The sequence below is a fragment of the Myotis davidii genome, unplaced genomic scaffold (genome assembly GCF_000327345.1).
Source record: "Myotis davidii unplaced genomic scaffold, ASM32734v1 scaffold437, whole genome shotgun sequence".
In the NCBI taxonomy this organism is placed as follows: Eukaryota; Metazoa; Chordata; class Mammalia; order Chiroptera; family Vespertilionidae; genus Myotis; species Myotis davidii.
Window position 1 is genome coordinate 74,894 of NW_006288605.1, and position 1,009 is coordinate 75,902.

Consider the following 1,009-nt stretch of genomic DNA (forward strand, 5'->3'; position numbering starts at 1 on the left):
GCAATCTACAGATTCAATGCAATCCCCAATAAAAGACCAATGGCATATTCAAAGAACTAGAACAAACCCCAAAAATTCATCTGGTATGGAATAAAAAATACCCCAAATAGCCACAGAAATCCTGAAAAAAAAAAAGAACAAAATACCAAATATCAAGCTACATTACAAAGCCACTTTTCTCAAATCTGCCTGATACTGGCACACGAATAGACATATAGACCAATGGAACAGAACAGAGAACCCAGAAACCTAACTAAGCCATTGTGCTCAATTAATATTTGACAAAGGAGGCAAGAGCATACAATGGAGTCAAGACAGTCTTTTCAATAAATGGTGTTGGGAAAATTGGACAGATACATGCAAAAAATGAAACTAGACCACCAACTTGTACCATACACAAAAATAAACTCAAAATGGATAAAGGACTTAAATGTAAGATGTAATATGGGAAACCATAAAAGTCTTAGAAGAATCCATAGGCAGAAAAATATCAGACATATGTCATAGCAATAGTTTTATTGATACAGCTCCTAGAACAATAGAATCTAGGGAGAAAATAAACAAATGAGATTACATCAAAATAAAAAGCTGCTGTGCAGCAAAAGAAATCATCAACAAAACAATAAGAAAGCCCACTGCATGGGAGAACATATTTGCCAATGTTACATCTGATAAGGGTTTAATCTCCAAAATTTATAGGGAACTCATACAGCTTAATAAAAGGAAGATAAATAGTTCAATCAAAAAAGGGCAAAGGACCTAAATAGATAACTTCTCCAAAATATACATACAGAAGGCCAAGAGGCATCTGAAAAAATGCTTGAAGTCACTAATCATCTGGGAGATGCAAATCAAAACAACAATGAGGTACCACCTCACAACTGTCAGAATGGCTATCTTCAACAAATCAACAAGTGACAAATGCTGGCGACGATGTGGAGAAAAAGGAACCCTCGTGCACTGCTGGTGGGAATACAGGCTGGTGCAGCCACTGTGAAGAACAGAATGA